Genomic DNA, 7,696 nt, shown 5'->3' with positions numbered 1-7,696 from the left:
AGCCCAGGAACCCCGAACCCCAGCATCTGCTGTAGACACGGGTTGCAGCCCCAGTTCAGGTGGGTTCAGCCCCGGGTCCTGTGGGATCATGGAGAAGTCTCGCTTCCTCCCGTGTCGGCCTGACTCCCGGCTGCTCTTCCTCCAGGCCTCCACACAAATAGCCCTCCCGAGAGGCCCCCTGGCCCCCAGCCTCAGACCCCCGTTCCTACCCTCTTGATTCTCTGTTGCTCACGGTCCTGGGCTGGGTCACTGCCCGCGAGCACCTCCCCCTCCCCCCACCAACAACAAAAATTCCAGGTGGACTTATTGAGTTCAGTCCTCTGTTCTCAAAGCCTGGAGCGCCTGGCACACAGTGGGCCCTCAACAAAGCCTGCTGAGTGAACGATCGTGAGGTCTGGCTGGAGGAAAGGCAAGCGTCACCCCGTCATGGCCTGCCAGGCTGGTCTCCACCCACGCCTACCAGTGGCTGAGAAATGACCGGTTCTGAGGGCGTCCAAGGCTGCAGATCAGATATTCCAACCTGGCTCCTCCATGCTTAGGGGAGCCTTGTCTCCATTAGAACACCCTTGGAGGCGGGGTCACGTTGAGTTGGCTTCATCCTATACAGCCATCACCACCACCCACTCCCTGCCCACTCGCCTTCCCACCGTCCATCCACCCACGCCCTGCACACCCAACCATCATCCACCCACCCACCCACCACCCACCCACCCACCATTCATCCACCCACCCATCCATCTACCCATCCATCCACCCATCCACCCACCCATCCATTCATCCACCCACCCATCCATTCATCCACCCACCCATCCATTCATCCACCCACCCATCCATTCATCCACCCACCCATCCATCTACCCATCCATCCACCCATCCACCCACCCATCCATTCATCCACCCACCCATCCATTCATCCACCCACCCATCCATTCATCCATCCACCCATCCATTCATCCACCCACCCATCCATCTACCCATCCATCCACCCATCCATTCATCCACCCACCCACCCACCCATCCATCCATCCATCAGCCCACCTCCCTTCTTCCTATCACCTCTCCGTGTCGCAGGTGGCGGTTCTGCACTTGCTACCTCGTTTTACTAATCTCAGGAGCGTGATGGCACAGTAGAGCCGGTGCAGATTGAGCACGGGACACCAGGTCCTCACCCAGCGTGGCTCCCCCTGCTGCAGTCCCTCACCGAGGCCTAGGGCTGGTTAGAGAGGCTCTGGGCCGGGCGCTAGCCGCCAGGCCTGTGGTGGGTTCTCGTCTCTTCTCCCAAGTAGCCCCAATTGACCGGGGGCAGTACGGCTGAGCCTGGCAGCCAATGAGAAGGAGGCGCGTGAGGCTGGCAGCCAATGAGAAGGAGCCGGCGCTGCAAAGGGCGCAGGCTCTGCGCTCCGCTGGGTCCGGTATTCTAGTCAATCACCTTGACAGCTCTGCTGCACGTGTTTCGGTCCTCTTGTCGGGGAAGATGACAGGGAGCTTCACCCTGCCCTCCAGCGCCACAGCGCGAGGTGAATTCTGCAGGTGGCCACCGTCCTTTTCGGAGAGGTCCATGAACTGGTCAGGCGTGGGTCCAGGGGGACAGGGCACAGGTCTCATTCAGGGTGCGAGGGGGGGGCTCAGGTGAGGCTTAGGCTGGGACCCAGGCCTTTCTGCAGAAAACACGCAGGTCCTTGTGGGGCCTGAGCTTTTTTTTGCCCTGGGAACTTGTGATCCATTAGCCCACCAATCTGGGCTGATTGAACCACAGGTATGGACACCTGGTCCTGTGCCTGTTACAGCTGGTGCCCACTGGCTGGGGTCACTGCTGCCACCAGGTCTCTGCCCTTCTGGGAACCAGAAACCGGTCCCCTGGCAGGACTCCTGAGCCAGGTGCTGAGGCCTATTTGAAGTTGCTAGGCCCCCCACAAGGTGGCTCTGGCCATCTTGGTGGAGAGGCAGCATTGGGGTGCTCACAGGGGTCCCAGCTAAGGGCGGTAGGTCGGGTGTGGTCACTCCACAGCGTCCAGCATTTCTGTCATGCCCACTTCAGTTAGTTGGGCCCCTGCTTTGGCTCATTCTCCACCAACAAGCCAGTGTAGAAAGGATCAGAGCCGCCCCCAAAGCTGCTTGATTCAGCTGTTAAACTCAGGCCCGTGGAAATGTCTGGCCCTCTTTGCAGCTGGGACGCACTGTCTCCAGGTTCTTGCCCATATGGTCATTCCATCCTGCCCTTCAGGGAGTGCTGAGACCCCACTGCAGTCCGAAGACACTGCAGGGTGGTGGGTCTTGAGGGGTCAGACCTCAGGCCCAGCCTTGGCGGGAAGGAGCGGCTGCCCAGCCTGCTGGGGGCCCCAGGCTTTAGGACATTGTCCTCTGGTGCACCAGCCGCCTGCAGCCCCTCGCCTTCCCTGTCTGTGCTCTACCGACCAGACCGGCACCCCAGCCTCAAAGCTTGGCCTTCCCTGGGCTCCTCACTGCAGCTGGTCCCAGCTGGCAAAGCTGAGGTCCTGTTTACCGTGTGCCATAGGCCTCCAGTCTGTCCCCTCGTGTGTGATTCCACTGATGTAGCCCCAGGCAGTCCACGGAACCAACTCCGGCCTCTCCAGGTTTCCTCCAAAGGCAGGAAGCCTCTGCCTGCAGACCCTCCCGGCAACCCTCTCCCTGGAGGGCAGCCTTCATGTGCAGGAGCAGGAGCTGACCGGTCTGTTCACAGGCGACTCACGAATGGCTGAGCGGCCGGAGGCCTGTGCTGTGGCCCATGAGCTCGGCACTCCACGCGTGTGGGGGAGGCCGCAGCCCCTGGACCCTGCGTTGGGCACTGCTGTCCCAGGGCCTTGACCAGGGACGCACTGGGCTTGGTTTTGAAATCTTGCATCGGTGCATCTGATTGGTGAGACCCTCAGGCCTGGGCTGCGTGGGAGTCCGAGGAAGGGAGGAGCCGGCACTCTTGGTCTCTAGAGGGGTGGTCGGCGCCCCTGAGGGGTGCAGGCACTGGGCCGTCTCAACAGTGACGCTCAGGATGGCGCATCTGCCATCTCTCCCAGGCTGGTGCAGGACGAGTCCTCCTCCAGACCTCTGTCCCTTGTCATTTATCATCTCTGGCCACAAACTGGAGGATGGAGAAGTGCAGCTATGTCACCTGCCCCTGGTGACATAGCACCACTGTGGGCACACAGTGGGCCCGTGGCCGGTGGTGTTGGGTGATGGAAGGGGCCGGGACGCGGGTGAGGCCAGACAGGCACTTGCTTGGGGTGCAGAGGTTAAGGGGACACTGATAAAAACCTCGGTGATCCAGATACGTCAGCATTTCATGTGGAATTTAAAGAAATTGATATTAATGCAAATCCACAAGGAGCCAAATACCACACTTCAGTGAAAGGGCACTTCCCGGCCAGCCGCAGTCCCAACTCTGCAGGGCCCCTGTCCCCTCTCCTCCTTCTTCCCTGCGTGGCTGTGGTCCCGGGTCTTCACTCTCTCTGGCCCCCGCCTTGGAGCCCCCTTCCTGGGTCCCCTCCTCTCACCCTCAGAATATCTGTCACAGTCTCCACGCTCTCAGCGGCCCGCTCAGCCTCCCCACCACACAGCAGTGAAGTCACTCTGGTGCTCAAAAAATGCCACTGCTCCTGTCCCCAAGGGGACCCAGAGCCACTTAGCAGACCTGCAAAGTCCTGTGTGGTCTGCCTGGATCCATGGGCTCCCAGCCACCCGATGTGCGACCTCCCCCTGACTGCTGACCAGCTTCAAGGTCAGTTTCAAGTCCACTGCCACCTGCCCCTGGAGGAACGGAAAGTGGTACGGCCGCTGGAGAAAACGCTGTGAGGATTCTTCAGTGCAGACCTAGGACCTGGTCCAGCCGCTGACTGCTGGTGGTATTCACCCAAAAGAACTGGAAGCAGCATCTCAGAGGGATGTCTGAGTACCAGGTTCACAGCAGCATCCTCATTGTAGACCTGGGGTGGAAGCAACCCACCTATGCATCTGTGGTTGTGGATAGACAAGCGTGGCCCATCCACATGGTGGAATAGTACTCGGCCTTGAAAAAGGAATTCCTATGTGCCCCAACAGGAGGAAGCCTCCTCGTCGCTGACCTGACCCGAAGCAGCCCTGGCTTTACAAGATGGCACCTAGATCAGCCCAGCTGATGCCTGACTGCTCTGCGTGGCAACAGGGGCAGGGTGGGCGACCTGGCCCAGCGGCTGCCCCTCATTTCTTGCTCAGCAGAACCCTCACCTGCTGCGGAAGCAGCAGAAGTCCAGCCGTCTCAGTGCCAGAGGCTGGACTGTGGTCGGGCCAATCCAACCACGCCATCAGATCCCCCAGCACTCATGGCTTCTCAAAACGTGGTCACTGACGTCATGCTGGCTAGTGGATCGTAAGAGGAAGTCGGTTGGGTGCTAAGGGATGTGACAGTGGGAACAATCGCTAAGCAAAAAGGTGGCGACTTCCAGGAAGACAGCACTTCCTCATCTCCCTTCTTCCTGCTTTGAATGCAGATGTGATACTTGGAGGGTCAGCAACCATTTTACAGTAATGAGGCAATAAAGAAAATGAAGAGGTCAAGAGAAGGGTAGGAACAGGGCAAGCCCAATTGTTACTGCCTCCTGATTTCTTTTTTTTTTTTTTTTTTTTTTTTTTGCGGTGCTGGGGATTGAACCCAGGGCTTTAGTGCTTGCCTTGCAAGCACTCTACCGACTGAGCTATCTCCCCAGCCCCTGATTTCTTTTTATAAAAGAAAATCAAATCCCTATTTTGTTCTCTAAGCCACTGTATTCAGGAGCTTTATTTCACTTGCTGCTGAATGCAGCCCTATAGAATACGCTGTCCCGGGTGCGTGCAGCCGGTGAGAAGGGTTTCCCTGACTTCATGTTCTTTCCCAGCCGCCGGCAAGACCTGCAGCCCTCTGAGCTCATGAAAACGGGGGCGGAGCCACAGTCTCCCTGGAGTTCTGTGAGGATCAGATGGAGCGAGGGCTGCGACATTACTCCTAGGCTGGGACATTACTCCTAGGCTGGGACCTTATTCCTAGGCTGGGACATTACTCCTAGGCTGGGACATTACTCCTAGGCTGGGACATTACTCCTAGGCTGCGACATTACTCCTACGCTGGGAACTTACACCTAGACTGGGACATTACTCCTAGGCTGGGACCTTACTCCTAGACTGGGACATTACTCCTAGGCTGGGACCTTACTCCTAGGCTGGGACCTTACTCCTAGACTGGGACATTACTCCTAGGCTGGGACCTTACTCCTAGGCTGTGACATTACTCCTAGGCTGGGACATTACTCCTAGGCTGGGACCTTACTCCTAGGCTGGGACCTTACTCCTAGACTGGGACATTACTCCTAGGCTGGGACATTACTCCTAGGCTGTGACATTACTCCTAGGCTGGGACATTACTCCTAGGCTGGGACCTTACTCCTAGGCTGGGACCTTACTCCTAGGTTGCGACATTACTCCTAGGCTGGGACATTACTCCTAGGCTGGGACCTTACTCCTAGGCTGCGACATTACTCCTAGGCTGGGACATTACTCCTAGGCTGGGACCTTACTCCTAGGCTGGGACATTACTCCTAGGCTGGGACATTACTCCTAGGCTGGGACCTTACTCCTAGGCTGCGACATTACTCCTAGGCTGGGACATTACTCCTAGGTTGGGACCTTACTCCTAGGCTGGGACATTACTCCTAGGCTGGGACATTACTCCTAGGCTGGGACCTTACTCCTAGGCTGGGACCTTACTCCTAGGCTGGGACATTACTCCTAGGCTGGGACATTACTCCTAGGCTGCGACATAACTCCTAGGTTGCGACATTACTCCTAGACTGGGACCTTACTCCTAGGCTGGGACCTTACTCCTAGGCTGGGACATTACTCCTAGGCTGGGACCTTACTCCTAGGCTGGGACCTTACTCCTAGGTTGCGACATTACTCCTAGGCTGGGACATTACTCCTAGGCTGGGACCTTACTCCTAGGCTGGGACCTTACTCCTAGGTTGCGACATTACTCCTAGGCTGGGACATTACTCCTAGGCTGGGACCTTACTCCTAGGCTGGGACCTTACTCCTAGGCTGCGACATTACTCCTAGGCTGGGACCTTACTCCTAGGCTGCGACATTACTCCTAGGCTGCGACATTACTCCTAGGCTGGGACATTACTCCTAGGCTGGGACATTACTCCCAGGCTGGGACCTTACTCCTAGGCTGGGACATTACTCCTAGGCTGTGAGGACTTCTTCCAGGAAGAAGTGTCACAGGCCTGGCCACCAGCTCCCTGGGGGAGGGGCTCGTTCACTGCAGCAGAAAGGAGAACCCTGGGAAGCGCGTGGAGCAGCATCCGGGGCAGAGGGTCCCCAGGGACAGGCCTGACCAGCTCCCTGCCCAGCTGCCTCTGCTTCCCCAAGCATGCTGTCCTCCCTGGGCCCTGGGCACCCCCCGGAAAACTGGGGTGATGACCGTGGATAATGATGGAATGGGAGCAGAGCTCAGGGAATGTCGGATGGTAGCCAGCGATCCTAGGACACAAGGTACAGCCGGAGCAAGGAGCACGTCATTGTCCCTGTGGGTCTGAGAGACACTTGCCGGGGTTTGAAGCTTTTCTCTCTCCTACTGGCAAAGGCAGGAGTGAGGAGGACACTTCTGCTCCTGTCCCCCTGGCCAGAGCAACCCCGCCCCCGACAGGGCCACCCTCCAGGTGCAGAGCTGCAGCCCAGGGCCAGGGCGGCGAGAGCTGAGGCCGCAGTGACCTCCAGGCTGGCCTGGTTGAGGAACTGGGCCTGCAGGGGAAGCAAATGTGGCCAGGGCAGGCGGGGGACAGGCAGGGGACAGGATCGTGAAGGACGTGGGGGCGAGGGGGACGGGAGGCCACCTCTCCCTTGCTGGAGTATCGGGCAGCACCTTGGGAGCAGACCTTAGGGAGGGTACAGAGGGCAGCGTGGTGGGCAGGTGAGGCTGCCAGTCACTCATTCAACAAGCAAATGCTTCCTGCGCTCCTACTGTGCGCAAGCCCTGTGCTGGGTGCTGTGGATCCCAAGATCCTCCCAGTGGGTGGAAGAAATACATACGCCACAGGAGGATCCAGGTTGACCTACTGTGTGCCCCTTGTTGGGCCACGGGAGGCTGGGGGTGGACTGAGTGTGCATTTGCTCACCCCTCTGGGTCTGTGTGCGAAGCAGTCAGGGCGCGGCTGAAGCCTTGGCCCCGCCGTGCGCATGGCTGGCAGCTCCGTTTGTGTTAGCCCACGCGCCAGGCCTTCCTGGTGGGCAGCAGCTGAGGTCTGGGGACTCCCGACACCTGTCCCCGGGCTCTGGGCTGGGGGGACGCCAGAGCGCTCCAGGACCTGTGGGAAGGGGGCCGGCCAGCTGCAGCCCTTTGTGCTTCCCAGGGTGACTGACAGAGGGAGCCGGCTGCGTCCCCTCCCGTGACGGATGAGGAATGTCGCTGCTAATCAAGGCGGGAAGCACAGGCGTGGCTCATCCACGGCCACCTGTCTGGGGCCTGGGAAGCTTCCAGACCCACGCTGACCCCTCTCCACCCTGCCTCCCGGAGTCTCCGGTCAGGCCCAGCTCGCCAGCCCCGGAGCCCCTGGGGTGGCTGAGGAGGACAGGCCTGGATGATGACGTCCAGAGGACCCTCCCCGAGCACAGGGGGCAGGGGTGGGAGCAGGGTGCAGGGCGAGGAGCCGAGCGTCCGTCCCCCCAGGGCCCC

This window comes from Sciurus carolinensis, chromosome 4 (genome assembly GCF_902686445.1).
Source record: "Sciurus carolinensis chromosome 4, mSciCar1.2, whole genome shotgun sequence".
In the NCBI taxonomy this organism is placed as follows: domain Eukaryota; kingdom Metazoa; phylum Chordata; class Mammalia; order Rodentia; family Sciuridae; genus Sciurus; species Sciurus carolinensis.
Note: the sequence above shows the minus strand (reverse complement) of the source record.